The sequence below is a fragment of the Tachypleus tridentatus genome, unplaced genomic scaffold (genome assembly GCF_004210375.1).
Source record: "Tachypleus tridentatus isolate NWPU-2018 unplaced genomic scaffold, ASM421037v1 Hic_cluster_2, whole genome shotgun sequence".
Taxonomy (NCBI): Eukaryota; Metazoa; Arthropoda; class Merostomata; order Xiphosura; family Limulidae; genus Tachypleus; species Tachypleus tridentatus.
The window spans coordinates 31,807,688-31,824,094 of NW_027467782.1; the positions used below are offsets into that span (position 1 = coordinate 31,807,688).

Below are 16,407 nucleotides of genomic sequence, written 5' to 3' on the forward strand. Positions count from 1 at the left end.
AGACGAAACATCCAGAACACGCAAAGAAGGATTTGGATTTCTTCAAACGGCATGAACGGTGTCTTAAAGGCCAAAGAATCGATAGAAGTGGGTCGTTTCAGCAGCAGAGTGCAGCCGTAGTGGAAGCTTCATATGAGATTGCATTCGAAATTGCTGAACAAAAAAAGCCTCACACGATTGGAGAAACACTTCTTAAACCCTGCATGATGAAAGCAGTAAATCTTATTCTTGGAAAATCCAGTGCAAAGAAGATGCAGCAAGTATCCCTGTCAAATAATACTATACAGAGGCGCATTTCTAAAATGTCTATGGATGTGAAGGAACAGGTTTTGACTGAAATCAAGGGTTCCCCTTTGTTCTCCTTTCAGCTCGACGAGTCAACAGATGTAAGTTCATGTTCTCAGTTGCTTGTCTTCGTGAGATACATTAATTTAGGTGACATCAAAGACGAATTCTTATTCTGCAGTGCACTTGAAACCACAACAAAAGCTGATAATGTCATGGAAAAAGTTAACTTTTTTTCAAGACGAAGATCTTCAATGGGAAAACGTGTGTGGGGTTTGTACGGATGGGGCACCGGCTATGCTGGAATCGAAATCAGGATTCCAGTCGAGACTGAAGAAGCTAGCACCTCAAGGAAAGTGCATCCACTGCATGATTCACCGATATGCTCTCGCCAGTAAGACTCTCCCTGCCTCTCTGCAGGAAGTGCTTGAATCTGTAATCAAAATTGTAAATTATGTGAAGACTCAAGCACTCAACACTCACCTATTCAAAGAACTATGCAAAGACATGAATGCTGACCACGAAGTCCTTCTCTTCTACACAGCAGTACGTTGGTTGTCGAAAGAAAACGTTATTAATCGTGTCTTTGAAATGAAAGATGAAATAAAGCTGTTCCTGGAGACTCAAGAAAGGAAAGATCTTGTAGCTCACTTCAAAGATGAAGCATGGAATAAAAGGGTTGCGTACCTAGCCGACATTTTGACCAGCTGAACAAGCTCAATTTGAAGCTTCAAGGAAGGGAAACACATGTTCTCCTTTTTCAAGATAGTCTTCGGGCCTTTGTTTCCAAACTGCAGAACTGGCATCGGAAAACCAATCTTGGAAGCATCGCTATGTTTGAAAAACTTTGTGGAGTGACGGATGAGTCTCAGATCCAACTGGATCAGTTCCTCAAGGATAAGATTACCGAACATCTTCAGTCTCTAGAAAGGAAGTCGAGCGTTACTTCCCTGTGCTATCACAGGAACAGGAGGCCCTGGTAAGGAACCCATTTTGTACTGAACTTAATGTATCCAGCATCCCAGATGATATCCAAGATGAATTTCTGGATCTAAGGAACGACTCTTCAGCTCGTGATCTCTTCAAGAGATCACGTGACTCAGTTCTGGTGCGCTATGTATCAGTCATACTCCAAAGTCAGCATGATAGCTTTACGTGTCCTTGTTCCATTTGCTTCTACCTACTTGTGTGAGGCAGGATTTTCTACTCTTGTCAATATAAAAACAAAGAATAGGAACAGATTGGATGTTGGAGATGACATAAGACTGGCTCTAACAAACGCTCGGCCACGAATTTCAAAGCTTGCTGCTGAAATGCAATATCAGGCATCTCACTAGCTGGGTTGGATAGCTGTTCAAACCTATGTTCATATTATTTTAAGAAATATATGTTCTTTTTGTGAATTCAGGTTGGACCAGTGTGATTTAGTTTGCTAATAAATAATTACAGAATTACTAAATATTTTTTAGATGTTTCTTTCCCTCTCCTTCACAGAAAATAAAAGAAAAATTAAGCTGCTGATAATAAGCCCTAAGTAGGGGGTCACATGGGTTTCAAACTTTTAGGTAAGGGGTCACGAGTGCCAAAAGGTTGGGAACCTACTGATATAGGCGAAGGAATAATCAATAAATTATTTAAATTTGCTGTTGATAAAGATTATTTGGTGTTCCTAGCTACGAAGAGGACGCTGCTGCTTTACAAAAGGATTTAGACAAGTTATTGAGTTGGATAAACAAATGGCAGACAGATTTTAAGTATTATAAGTATAAGGTGGCCTGGCATGGCTTAGCGCGTAAGGCGTGCGACTCGTAATCCGAGGGTCGCGGGTTCGCGCCCGCGTCGCGCCAAAACATGCTCGCCTCCCAGTCGTGGGGGCGTTATAATGTTACGGTCTATCCCACTATTCGTTGGTAAAAGAGTAGCCCAAGAGTTGGCGGTGGGTGGTGATGACTAGCTGCCTTCCCTCTAGTCTTACACTGCTAACTTAGGGACGGCTCGGTGCAGTGGGCTTACAACCTTCTCACTCAAATACTTGTTGAAAAATCCGCAAGCGATTGCGCCCTATGTTCCAAGATGGAATCTAATGGTGATAACTAACTAACTATAAGTATAAGGTATTGTACGTGTGTTATCATAACTTGAATTATGAGTATAATTTGGATGGGAATAACCTTAACAGTATCATGAAAGAAAATAGACCTTGGTTTAACCCATCCAAGCTGTTTCAAGTATTCAGACAAATGGGAATTTACGTTCTATCTATAGAAATACCAAATATAAGCCTAAAGAGGTTATAATTTCATTGCACTGGATTATTAGAAAAAGTTAACACTTTGAGCTATTCTTTACCTAACTAATCGTCACATTTTAACTCCCCCACGGCTGAATGAGCGAGCATGTTTGGAGTGACGGGGGATTTGAACCTGCGACGCTCAAATTAGGAGTCAAGCACTTTAAATATTTTGATATAACGACTTTTTATCTTTATTAATATTAGAAAGTTTATATCGTGCAATCTCTGCAATAAATATGGAAATTCACCAACAGGAAAAAATGAGTAATTTGTTGTGTTTAGTCAAACGCTTAGGCAAATAACATTTTATTTTAAAATATTTATGAGCGGTTGTATTACGTTTGTTTTTCTGAAGCTACATGAAAAACTACATTGTTTTTTATTTTTGTCAAAGTATGCGTTTATATTTGTATTGGTGAAATTTACGCAAAACTATTTGAAAGCTCTCTGCTTCAGCCCTTCCTAACTTAATATTCATATACTACATAGAAAGTAAAGAGTAAACACCCCTTAAAACGTAGACTATCTTTTTTACCACTAAAATGTGGATTGATTTTCATATTACAAAATTCCAACATGGGAAAGAGTGAGCTTATTCTGTAACAGAATTCAAACAAAGACCCTCAGACTGCGAATCGAGCGCCTTAAGAACCAGGTCATCTGTCTCCAATTAAATACCAAAACATTTTAACCATAACTTTACTGCTTACAGAGATATGACTTATTTTACGTATGCAAATTTACTGTGTTCTTTCTTTTGTCGTTTTCAAGCGTGCAGATTTTTTATTGGCATATTTGAAAACTACATCAAAACAAATTTCATATTTTATCTTTAAATGTTAGACTTAACTGTGGAAGATGCTATTAACCCAAAAGTACAGTTTCAGTATGTTAATGTTTAAATAGTTTATTTCAAGTTGTTGTGCTTAATTTTACAGTTCAGTTTAATAAATTGAAAAACATTATAATCTGTCAAGAAATGGGGTCTGAACCAGGTACACAGTTAAACATTTCATATTCACCTAATACTTAACACTTTTCACATGTCTGGAGTCAGCTATAGATTTTAAGAAAAGAAACTATTTCTGGGACATGACAAGTTTACTGCTGTCTTAGTACACACTGCCTTGGGGTTTTTCTTTTGGTTCGTAATTGTCATTACAGAATTGAATCGGTGAATTTAAAAGGGGCCTAAGTCGACAATTTTTCAAAAGTTAGATATTTTATGTTTAATGATCTTCAAGAGACAAGCTATCTGATTGTGTGCATAAAGGTCCCAAGTTCACAATAATGTATTGACCATTAAGAGCATTTAAAATGTATTGAGTGCAAGAGGGGCCCAACTCGGGACTTGGGCCTCTCTTGCATGGATTTAGCTTAATGTCGTAGGTGGCAGCACTGGTAATCCAGGATGGCAGCGCCCATGCAGCATGAGTTTGATTCAGGTTATGAAGAGATTAGGCCGAAAAGAAAGCGTAATGAACAAGAATGGGTAAGAAACAAGCTAAAAGGATTACGTGCTGAAAGCAAAGAATGATATGCTTGATTTCAAATCCCACCTTGGTCAGTTTTATAAAACGTCAGTCAGAAAGGATGGAGAAAAGCACACAGTCAGCAAATACAAGGTGTTCAGATTCAGTGCAGATTTCAGAAATTACATAGAGGTTTCCGAAAATATGCCTTCTCAGGTCACAACCAGATTCCGCCTTCTAAAGCCCTCGGTCAGGGTTGTCACATACCCAGAGGAGCCACTCTGCAGTGGGCAACTTGGTGTACAGGCAGCAAAAGTAAAGGATGTTCAAATATTGGCAAAATATCTTTCACCAGAGGCTCAGCAGTTCTTCAATAAATTAACAGTTTGTGATACTATGGGTGAAGAAGAGTTTGACTTTGAAGATTAAATACCATTGGAATGATGCACCTCATTAATAACCTGTCCCATTTCAGAATGAAAAACTCATTTTACTGGAAGTTATGTATCAGAACAATAGTTTGGATATAAACTGATCTCAAGCAGTGTTAAAAATATGACAGAATAAGAAATAAAGATATCCTCAGATGAGAAATATGTGGTATGTCCATTATTTTCAGATTTTACTATTGTTTAATTCAAGAAGGACCCAAGTCCAGAGACTTTAGTTTGCCAACCCTCTGAAATTAAAAGAGTGAAGTGCTTCATATTATAGCATTTGTAAGCTATGAACTGGTGCTATCTCTGGGTAAAGTATGAATCATTTGGCATAGCCTCCCTTTAAGATATGCAAATACCGTATTTTCCGCCTAATAAGCCAAATTTCTGGCCCTAAATTTTGGACCTGATTTTTGGGGTCGGCTTATTGGCCGATCACTCCTTTCGGAAATGTCTTCTTCTTAGGAAATGTTTTTCTTTTGAAAATTACCATAGGCGGTAATTTTGTCCCATCAACAAAGCACGTTAAGACTACAGTGAAACGTTGTTTCTGGAATTTCATTGGTTACCTAATTACAGTGAGTGGAACCAATAACGAATGACATATTGATTCCATCTCTGTCTCAATACGACATGTTCTGCTTTACTACAGAACGCCAATGATCACACACAACATGCATGCTGACGCTGAAACGAGACTAAGAAATCATTTTGAAGAAACTTGTCACTTCTTAAAAATGGCTTCAGCTTATTGGGCGGTAATAAGCAAAAACCCTCATTTTCAGAGCTGAAAATTGGCCTCGGCTTATTAACCAGAAAATACGGTAAGTTGATTTCTTGCAAAACATTTCTTGGATTTGGGCCTCTTTTGAATTCACCGATTCAATAACATAGTTTAGTTTGCTATATACAAGCTATGCAACAAATCCGGTGGTGTATATATATCTGTATTTTTATGTAAACGCCACTGAATAAAGTGTATGTGCTTGTCCTCTGGTTAGTAAAAATATTTTCTTTTCTTCACTATCAAGCTATATCCGCTCTTTTCATTTAATCTAATTAAGTTAGAAACTCAGTTTATCTCTGTGTAACATTTCTCTAGATAATATGATTACCATTCGTGTCTGTCAGGTTTTCAGAGAGTACCTGACCTTTATATAACCTGTCTGTTGTGGTGCAGTTATAGTTAAAAAACTGGAAGTAAGTACAGGTCACAAACAAAGAAATCAAGTCGTATTCAAGGTATTCTAATAACTTTCTATCAAAAGTCATAAAGATACAAGTTGGTTACACTTTTATGTTCTTTCTACTCTTTTCAAATATATGATTCAATCCTTTTACACTTCTGGATTCTATTGACTTCACATAAAAATATGTAAGGATTTGTACATTCTATCAAACAAAATGTATTTTTTTATGCTTGCAATAAAACACACGAGTAGCTCCTACCGTTGGAAGAGAATTTCACGTGTTTTCATGTATGCAGTTTTAACATACTGGATTAGATGCGAGTAATATAAAAAACTGTTAGCGGTATCCTATTAATATATATGGAGGATATATTAATTAAGTCACTGAAAAAAAGGCTTGAATTTTACCGTTTCTATTCGTCACAGATAGATTTCTTACACAAGTTCGACTTTTGTCATGAGAACATAGATTGTCATAATATTACAATCTTAAATTCAACAACAACTCAAGCCCAAAATAAACCAATACAAAGGAACACTTTTATACCTATATTAATAAATATAATCAAACATCTAAGTACGCCCTCTACATTCCTACACTCAGTTACACAACCCCCTTCAAACATGTGGTCAGCTATCGGTCAGTTACCTCTTTCATTCTTTCATAAACCAAATCAACACTAAAAACAACAGGGACAAAACTATCTGCCACAACAAAAACAAGAGAAAGTAAGATGTAAACAACAGAAAATACACCAACACGACAAACCGTTGACTAACCTCATAATTAACAAAAACTACCGACAGTTAAATACAGACGAGATACATCTACTTAACAAAGGACTGAACTTCGCAATAGCACCTAGGTACATTCCAACGTTAGAAATTAAAACATGTTTAGAAGACCTATCCAGGAGACTTGTGATACTTTCCACAGAAAACAACCAGCAGAAAAAAGACAACTTCGACAATTTTACTGACATCCAACAGCCAAACTTCCCAGAAAAAATTTATATTTTCCAGAAACATCTAAAAACAACATCTTAAACGATTTTTTCAAAGAATTTTCTTACAAAACCATCTACATAATTTCACAAAACAGAAAGTTAAAAAACAATCCTACAAAAAGAGACATTAATTCCATTAAAACCTAAAACAAGGCAAAAATATTAAAATTTTAAAAGCAGATAAAGAAAGCGCTATAATCATAATGAACACAAATGAATACATCCAAAAAATGAAGAACATTCTGTCAGACACAAACAAATTTAAACCAATAAAACAAATCCAACAGACACACGAAACGCTTGTTTGTTTGTTTTTTGGAATTTCGCACAAAGCAACTCGAGGGCTATCTGTGCTAGCCGACCCTAATTTAGCAGTGTAAGACTAGAGGGAAGGCAGCTAGTCATCACCACCCACCGCCAACTCTTGGGCTACTCTTTTACCAACGAATAGTGGGATTGCCCGTAACATTATAACGCTTCCACGGCTGGAAGGGTGAGCATGTTTTGGCGCAACTCGGGCGCGAACCCGCGACCCTCAGATTACGAAGCGCACGCCTTAACGCGCTAGGCCATGCCAGACCCCACACGAAACGCAACTAAACAAAATACTACTAAAAATAAAAAAAAAAACCAACAAAATTTCAAAAACACTTTATTCTTACCTACGTAAGACCGACTCACACACACCACAAATATACGACATCCCCAAACCTCATAAACCAGATTGTCCATTATGCCCACATATGAATCGTTTAATTACAATCTTGGTAAATACATAGCTTGAGAATTCTCCAAATATGTAAAAAACTACACTGACAAACAAGCAGAAAAATGGAGAACAGATTAAAAGAACATAAAAAGTCACCTTCACACGTTTTCGAACACTGCAAAGCAAATAAACACAACATAACCATAGAAAAGACCCAAATACTAAATATATATTTAAATTTAACGTTTAGAAATTGCATTTAATTAAAGTAACATCATGTATTTAGTTAATAACGTGAAAAAACCAAGAAACTCGAAAGCAATGATTAAAAACAGAATCAATTGCACAATAGTATGAGTCGTAAGTAATAATAACATATATATTTTACAGTATTATGTGTCAAAGTATATGCGTGTGTCCGCTGTTATATGGAAAGCTGCCGGTCAGATTGTCACCAGGCATATATATACTCTTTGAAGTTCCTGGGGTAAGGAAAATCGGTTTTTGACCCAACTTCAGTACCATCCCCTGAGTTCTTATATCTTCCCTGTATGTTTAAAGGTTTAGTCAGATTGTGTGTGTGTGTGTGTGTGTGAAAACGAAAAATGGAATTCGTGGTCAAAATGATAGACAAGTAGATATATAAATAAGTGTGTTTATAGGTAACAAGGTACATAAAAAGAAACAACAGGTTTTCTTGACAGTGGTATTTTAGTTGAAATGAATCACATTTGTGGAATTATGGTGTATTAACATTTTTAAACTTCAAACATATGTATATGTGTGTTGTGTTTTTCAATTTCTGACGCGAAGTAATCAGTAACTTCTATTGTACTTAAGTTACTTGGTTCACAACACAATCGCCAACTCATTGTCCCTAAAGACGTTCCAACACATTGTAGGTTTGTGGTATTCTTAAGTCCACCCACACAAACTTGAGAACAGACAACTACACATGAAATGCTATATTTATTTTTCATCTTTCACATTTCCGTGAGACAAATGTATAAATTAGATGTCTTCAGGGGATTTCATTATTTCACTTTAATATTCACCGAATGTTAGTCTGAATTCCAGGATGTGTTGTTGAGATAGAGATATTCTTATACACTTTATCCTTTGTTCTCTCTCAGCAACCAATAAGTAACTTGCTAGTAAGGCTGTTCTATTCTAAAACATCTCACAAGAGAATAGATGGTGTAACAAAGTGTGAAGGAAATACCGTCAACAACTCGTTTCTTCACAAGTGGGTGAGCATTGTCTACGAGAAATTAAAACTTTCCTTCAATGTCTTCTCTAATGACAATAAGTTCGTAAAGATTTTAGTCATAACAGGGCCACTGGGTAAGCATTGTCTATCGATGGTAGAATAAAACGTGTCTCATTTATTTTCAATGCATTCTCCATTAAGTACAAACCGAATATAAACGAACTCATGTACTTAACTTTTGTAGCTTATACACTACGCAACTGTAACTGTTTTAACCTATACACTAAACTGTTTTTACTTATGTACCAAACTGTTCCAACTTATAAACTAAACTGTTGTATACTTGGTAGCGACTGATGAAAAAGAAAAGATACATCAATATACTTGTATAAAATGAGGAATCTTTTCAGAACAAGAAACTGTTCCAATATAAATACGATAACAGTAATTAATTTATATTTATGACTTATATTTCTTAATATTAATTTCATTTTTTGTTATTTATCTTTCACTGTTTTCCAGTTTTATGTAGATAGCTCGAAATCGTTTGTTTTTCGAAGATCATTTTACTTTTAATAAACTGCATAATATTTTTCGAATTTTACCTATTTTTTTCCTTGCACAGACTATTTTTATTTGTATTACATGACCTATTATTTATGGAATTATTTTTATGTAAGTTCAAGTGTTGCTAACGCTCAGTAGTGAGGAGAACTTAAATCAGGAAGAAGAGACACGAGCTAAACTGGGAAAAGAAGATAAAATGAAATAATTATCATTTTAATTATTTAAATATTTCTTTTGCTGTCTTTAACAGTTAAAACCAGATCAGACTCTCGGACCTGAAAATATCTACCTCAGCAGCTTGACTAACCATAGTTACACTGTGTGGTGATAGGCATGCTAACATTCAACGTGCGTCGTGCGATACTAGCCGGTTTTAGAATCTTTCAAGAAATATTTTTTTTTTTTACATGAGCTTGTTGGTTTGTTTGTTTGTTTGTTTTAATTTCGCGCAAAGCTAAATGAGGGCTATCTGTGCTAGCCGTCCATAATTTAGCAGTGTAAGACCAGAGTCATCATCACCCACCGCAAAGTTTTGGGCTACTCTTTTACCAACGAATAGTGGGATTTACCGTCACTTTATAACGCCCCACGGCTGAAATGGCAAGCATGTTTGGTGTGACCGGGATTCAAACCCGCGACCCTCAGAGTACGAGTCGAACGCCTTAATCCACCTGACCATTCCGGGGCTTTACATGAGATAAAATCCACCTAGTGGTAGAACCTACATATTTCTCCATTTATAACATTTACTACTGAATGTGAACAATAGTTGAAGGATCAGGCAGTAATTTTTAGGTGAGCATGCAACAACTTTTAGGTGACAGATAAAAACATTTTCCAGTTATGTTTCGCCTTATTTGAACTCTGAGTTGCAACAACGGTTATATCAACAATTGTATTGTAATCTGTGATGCATGCAGTTTTCATTCGTAAATTTTTAAGTGAACAAGAAACGAACACCTTTATATATACGCTGCTGGCCAAAATCTTAAGCTCAATGAACATAAAGAAAAATATGCAATTTTCATTGATAGATTCAACCATTTATTTGAGTAGAGCTTTGAAAGATGAAAATAAGAAAAGGGAAAATAAAAATAAAAAACTTTTTCAGCAATTAATATACAAAATGTGAACACTATGAAATTACCCTAAATACTAGCTGGTCTAAAGTTTAAAGCAATACTGAAACGAAGCGTTAATCGGTAAACACGTAACGAAATTTAGATATTTGTGTTCAAGCATTAGTGTTGTCAACATCTCCCACTGACACCTCCTGTGTTACATTGGGTAAAAACATGGCAAAGGTTAAAACGTTGACAGTGTTTGAACGTGGCAGAATTGTCGAGCTGCAAAAGCAGGTCTCTCTCAACGTACCATCACTGGTGAGATTGGGCATAGTAAAAATGCTGCAAATTTCTCAAAAGACCCTGAGGGATACGGAACGAGAATTTCAAGTGTTCGGCCCAAGAAAATTTCGCTGGCGTTGAGCAGGAGGATTCGACGGGTTGTCAGGCAAGAAACTAGCTGATCATCGAACCAGAGTAAGGCCCTTACACACGCAGAATGTAGCTCAAGAACAATAAGTGTTTTTTTTTTTTATAGCAAAGCCACCTCGGGCTATTTGCTGAAACCACCGAGGGAAATCGAACCCCTGATTTTAGCGTTGTCAATAACAATAAGACGGCATCTACAAGAGAAAGGCTTTAAAAACCATAAACGTCTTAAAAGGCCACGCCTCCTTCTACACCACGAAACAGCTTGGTTAAACTTTGCTGAGAATCACCAAATATGAGACGTGGAAAAGTGGAAGAAGATTTTGTTCTATGATAAGAAAAAATTTAACCTTGATGGTCCAGATGGCTTCCAACGTTACTGGCACGATAAGGACATGCCACCGGAGACATTTTCTACACGACACAGTGGAGGAGGTTCCATCATGATCTGGGATTGTTTCTCCTTCCATGGAACAGTGGAGCTTCAAGTTATTCAGGGCGTCAAACAGCAGCTGGCTACATTGGCATATTGGAGAGAGCATCCTTATTGACTGAAGGTCTCACTTGTGTGGAAATGACTGGCTCGCGCGAACCCGCGACCCTCGGATTACGAGTCGCGCGTATTACGCGCTTGGCCATGTCGGGCCAATAAAAAATTATATTTTGGTAATTATTTTATGAGTTTCATATGCTCTCAGCTCCTCGGAAAGTTAAATCTCACTCAACTTTTTGTACAATGGGTTTTATAATAGTTTTAATTCTCTAAGTATAATTCTCATACATAAAAACACACAAATGTAAATAAAATATTTAATTTAAAATAATTTAAGTGTAAAAGAATGTTAACTTTTTAATTGATAGGTGTCCAAGTTTTTATTTGTGTGGCGGCAAGGTTGTATGAAAAGTGTGAATATAAATATTAAATATTTAAAATGTATTTAAAGTAATTATTGAAAAACAAAAGTATACATTTTATGACCATTGTATTTATGCTTCGGTTTAGCAGAAGAAAAGTTAAATCTTCTGTGTTACGGTGTTTCTTTCATTTTTTAAACAATCAGCAGGAATTGCCACTATATCATGTTAATTTAAGCCTGAAAACTAATGACAATTTGGAGCGTGACTGACTGAGTAAGTTAATTTGGGGTCTACACTTTATTATAGTTACTTTATAGAACGAAGTTTTATAGTTGAAGAAGAATAACATTAACAGATCCATGCACTTAAGAAAAGGCATGTTAGCAAGTACTATTAACTCGACTGTGGTGGTAAATTAAAACCAGTGTTTAACCTTTTTCACTGACCCGTTTGAGAATCTAATTTGAAAGCTATGAATCCCCTCCCCAGAAAAAATCACATAAATACATACACAGAAAATAATGGAGGAATAAAATAAATATTTTTGCCCCCCAGTTTACTGACTCCTTGAAGCCCTTTCATGGACCACCAGTTAACTGTTATGAACCTTCGATTTAAACAATGGTAGAGGCTGTGATATTAGTAAAATAGGAAACATAATTGACAGAAAACATATATAAGAGGTATAAAATATTAATGTTTTAACATCTAAAAATAGTTGTCACTACTGTAGTGTTGGAAGTGTTAGAAATAAAATTGATGGATTCAAAGCAGTTGTGGAAACTGAGGATTTTGATATTATGGGTATCACTGGGATTTGGTTGGATTTGAACAATTTTTATCACATTTTTCTTTTGAAATACCAGGTTATGGATTATTTAGTAGAGATAGAGTATTGGAAAAGGGGAGGAATAACTATAAGGAAGGAGTGAATTTCACCTTGTTGAGTTAGAACATATTAAGAAAATAGCACTGGGTTTGAGTGTTTGTGGATTTAAAGGAAAGCCTTTTAACTATAATTTGTTATAGACCACTAATTCAGAATATGGAATTTTATGAGAAATTATTTAATGAAACAGAATGATAGCTGAAAAAGATATTACTATGGGATATTTTAATTTCAAGGATATTAATTGGAAATACTTTTCAGTTTGACAGTGAGGGGATAGGTTTTTGAAAATTGTTCAGAACACTACAAGAGAGTGTTAAAGCACTTATATATTAACAGATGTTTCAATATAGAATACAGGAGATAAATATGAATGACAATTATAAACAATGTTGAAAGTGATGTCCGTTGTCATTAATACAGGTCTGGATCCTTCTTATTTTGTTTCTAAACACTGCTATCAGTAGCTGGCTTAAAATGGACTGAATGAATGCTGTTATTGCTGCTTTCAAAGCTGCACAGTGACTTTCTGAACACCCTGTATTAGATTTAATATTAGTATCTGATGTGAACATGATAAAAGTTGAGTTTGGTGAGTGCTTAAGTACAAGTGACCATTGCATTATTAGGTTGGGGTTTTACTTCATGTAGAATTTAAGAAAAGAGTACCCCAATTACAAATATCAGAAAAATCCATTTTGGTAGAAAGAGACATGATCTGGCTTCTGTAGTTCATGAAGAGTTGGGAGATCTTGAATATGTGTGGGAAGCATTTAGGAAAAAAAAAAATATGCTTACAGAACATGCATATTCACAACAGAAAACAATAGGGCAATGAATCAGAATAAACCAGTGTGGTTTAGTAAAGGTTTAAGAGGTTGTGTGAGGGATAAACATAATGCATTCATGAAATTTAAAATTACTGAAAATAGTAAGAACTTACAGGACTAAGAAATCAAGAGAGTTGGTTAAAAAGAAAATTAAAAGGGCAAGTAATACATGTGAATGAGGGTTGGCTCAAACAGTGGATAAGGAATTCTTTAGAAATATGATGGACAAGCAAAACATGAAGATGGGGATTGAGCCTCTTAAAAAATTATAGCGAAAGGCTGAACTAAGAAGATTATGAGGTGGTAATCTTATTACATTATATGAGTTCTTCAGTTGTTACAAAGAAATATACAGGTATTATGCTTTAGCTAGAACACTTGATGTTTGGGGAATATATTGATGTAAAAGATATTTTAAGTTCTGAAATTGTAAGAAAAAAATTGGGAAACCTAAGAATTGATAAAACCTCTGGACCACACAACTTTTATCTGAGAAGTTTAAAGAAACTTAGATATTTTTATGTGTGAATACTAGCTAACATTTGTTTATAGGTCATTGAGTCATGGAAGAGTATTAAAAGATTAGAAGTTGGTTAATAGTAGTTCAATATTTAAAGGAGGTGATGAACATTGTCCAGGCAATTATAGGCCATTTAATCTTACATCAGTAGTTGGAAAGGTTTTTGAAAGGATGATTTAAGATGTATTGCAGAATCACTTAAAGCAGTTTGATATAGTGTCAGAGAGCCAGCATGGCTTCAGTAAGGGAAAATCTTTAATTATGATAAGAAACCCACTTAAAGTAAAAAATGTATTCTCAAGAAGGTTGATATGGGTGTTGAAACTTTGATTAAAATAAAGTACAGGTGACCTAAGGACGTTGAAAGGTTGTTTTGTACTTTGGTTAAACAAGACTTTTCCTTTAATTAAAATAATCTTCTGGTCTAATTTGAGGATGTAACTGAGAGGGTTGATGAAAGAAGAATTTTGAATTTGGTTCACTTGATTTTCAGAAAGCATTTGATAAGGTACCTCGTAAAAGACTTGTTACAAAAATTAAGTCTGTGGATGTGAGGAAAATGTTATTAAGTTGGATAGAAAACTATCATGAGTGTAGAAAGCACAGAATAGTAATAAGTAGCTTCAGGTCTGACTGTGTGATAGTTACAACTGGTGTGCTTCTGGGCTCTGTGTTGGGTCCTCTGCTGTTTATGACTGGTATTAATGATATGGACTCTGGAATGACTAATAAAAATTTACAGATAACTTTAAGATTTTTGGGTTGGGTAACTGTACCAAAGATGCTGCAGACTTACAGAAAGATAATTTGATGCATTGAGTCATAGCATGACAGATAATGTGTCTCCAAATGGCTGATATGAGTATTAGCACTGTTATTGATAAGGAGAGAACAACACTTTGACCTTCCTGAGTCACCTTCAGGTCAACAAAGAGAGTTTGCAACTGATTGTTACCGGACACATCTTAGGGACGAGAGTATAAATGGTATGGAATTGTAGGAGGCGTTGCAGTTGGATGTTAGGTTATTAATTAGTATAGGAATAAAGGTGTTCCATTCTGAGATGCATTTTATTTCAAGTGGATTTCACATCATCATGAATAACAGATAATGTTTATTCATAATTAAGGTGATGCATGTAGATTTTCATAATTCCAATTTAAAAACTGTGGTTGAAGGAAAAGATGTTGTGATCACAAAATCACTTAAGTCATTTAAATAGTGTATTGTAGCCAGCAGTAAGGCTGATAGGATTTTGGGTAGCATCCATAGTAATATTGAATATAAGACAAGAGATATTGTTTCATTGTATAAATCATTCATATGGCCTTATTTAGAATACTGTACACACTTTAGGGCTCCATTCCTTAACAAAAATATTTAATTGTTGGAGAAGGTTCAGAGAAATACTGTTAGGATAATATACTCTTCAGAAAAAAGAAATGCAAAAGGGATATTTTTGTTATTTTAAAGAGAAATATATGTAATAACGTTACAAGCTCAGAGTATGTGATGTAACACGTTAAGGCACTGATTGTCAGACCAAAATGACAATAAAAGTTTTGCACTTTGAAAACGGAGGAAAACATCGGATTTTTCGCCAAAACGCATGTGTGTCCAATAAATATGTTTGAGAGATCTGCATGTTCTGCAAGTGCAACATGTGCAAAATCCCTATAAAAGTGACAGGTTCTCGGTTTCCATAGCTCAGTGTTAGCGACCGACATGCAATACAGTTACGCCAAGACTGACTGAAGCACAACGCAACAATGCCATTGGTTGCTTGGAAGCAGGCGAATCTCGATCAAATGTTGCCAGAGGTGTGAATGTCCACCCAAGCACCATCACAAGGCTATGGAATCGTCACCAACAACATGGATCAACTTGTGACTGTCCACGATCTGGCAGATCTCATGTGACCACGCCTGCACAAGATCGCAACATCCGGTTACATCGTCTTGGGACAGGACCACCACTGCAACGTCTACTGCCTTAACCATACCAGGGCTGCGTAGGATTTTCGATCAGACCGTATGCAACCGTCTATGAGATTCTTAGGCCCCATGTGCATCCCATTATGGTGAACGTCAACGACGTTTTTCAACATGACAACGCCCCTCCTCACACAGCCTGACTCACCACTGACTTCTTGAGACACCACAACATCGATGTTCTTCCCCGGGCCCTCCAGATCACCAGATTTAAACCCCATCGAACATCTTTGGGACGAGTTGGACCGACTTCTGCAATGGCGACAGACTCTACCTCAGCTTGCAGGAGCTTTGCAGGCTGAGTGGACAGCCATTCCACAGGATGTGATTCGTCATCTCATTGCTTCCATGAGCAGGAGATGCCAAACAGTTATTGATGCTTACGAGGGGGATACTTGTTATTGACGTTGAGTGACGTTAAACTTCACCTAGTGAGCATGGACTTTGCCTTTGCAGACTTTGGATGTTCAGCAGTTAATGTGCAAAGTTTCACACATGACATACAAAACTACCCGGAATAAACTTGTTGACAATGTGTCTCGTATTTTGCCTTTTGTGTTTCTTTTTTTGAAGAGTATATATTGGATGTGGATTGTTCTGTGAGGCGAAAATCTCAAAATTTATTTCTCTGGATAGGAGAAAGGTGAAGGAGATTT

General features: G+C 36.1%; 1 long non-coding RNA gene across 4 annotated transcripts in view; it reads left to right on the top strand.

The window, feature by feature from the left end:
• Positions 1-11,520: 11,520 nt before the first annotated feature.
• LOC143242893 (uncharacterized) overlaps positions 11,521-16,407 on the top strand; it is a 40,206-nt gene continuing 35,319 nt past the window's right edge. For 3 of the 4 annotated variants that reach the window (XR_013023369.1, XR_013023371.1, XR_013023372.1), the window contains exon 1: positions 11,522-11,794. This is a non-coding gene — a long non-coding RNA (uncharacterized LOC143242893). Of the gene's footprint in view, positions 11,795-16,407 lie in introns of all 4 variants that reach the window. The other variant, XR_013023370.1, reaches the window with a different exon arrangement.